Here is a 435-nt window from a genome sequence, read left to right as displayed (position 1 = left end):
AGCTGTCAATATAGTTACCGTCAAACCGCGTCATTGGCGCCATTTCCTTGTTGACATCTCTGACAAAGATTTTCAACTCACAACAATACAAGTTTCGAACAACAGCATAGTTTGTAATAGCGTTGAACATGTCGAATTTTGTGCCTGGAAACTACGATTTGCGGATAGCATTGATTTTCTGTTACCATTTGAAGAAAACTGCTGCAGAATCGCATCGAATGTTTGTCGAAGTTTACGGTGAGCATGCTTTTGGTAAATTACAGTGCTTTGAGTGGTTTAAAAAATTCAAAAATGGCGATTTTGACGTGAGAAACGAAGAACGTAGAAGATCACCGAAAAAAGTTTGAAGATAGCGAATTGCAAGCATTGTTGGATGAGGATGACACTCAAACGCAACAACAACTCGCGGATCAATTAAATGTGACACGAGAAGCC

This window comes from Odontomachus brunneus, unplaced genomic scaffold (genome assembly GCF_010583005.1).
Source record: "Odontomachus brunneus isolate Ranch 3 - 2012 unplaced genomic scaffold, Obru_v1 Obru_scaffold_323, whole genome shotgun sequence".
Taxonomy (NCBI): Eukaryota; Metazoa; Arthropoda; class Insecta; order Hymenoptera; family Formicidae; genus Odontomachus; species Odontomachus brunneus.
The sequence above is the reverse complement of the archived record's forward strand: the minus strand, read 5'-3'. Positions refer to the sequence as shown.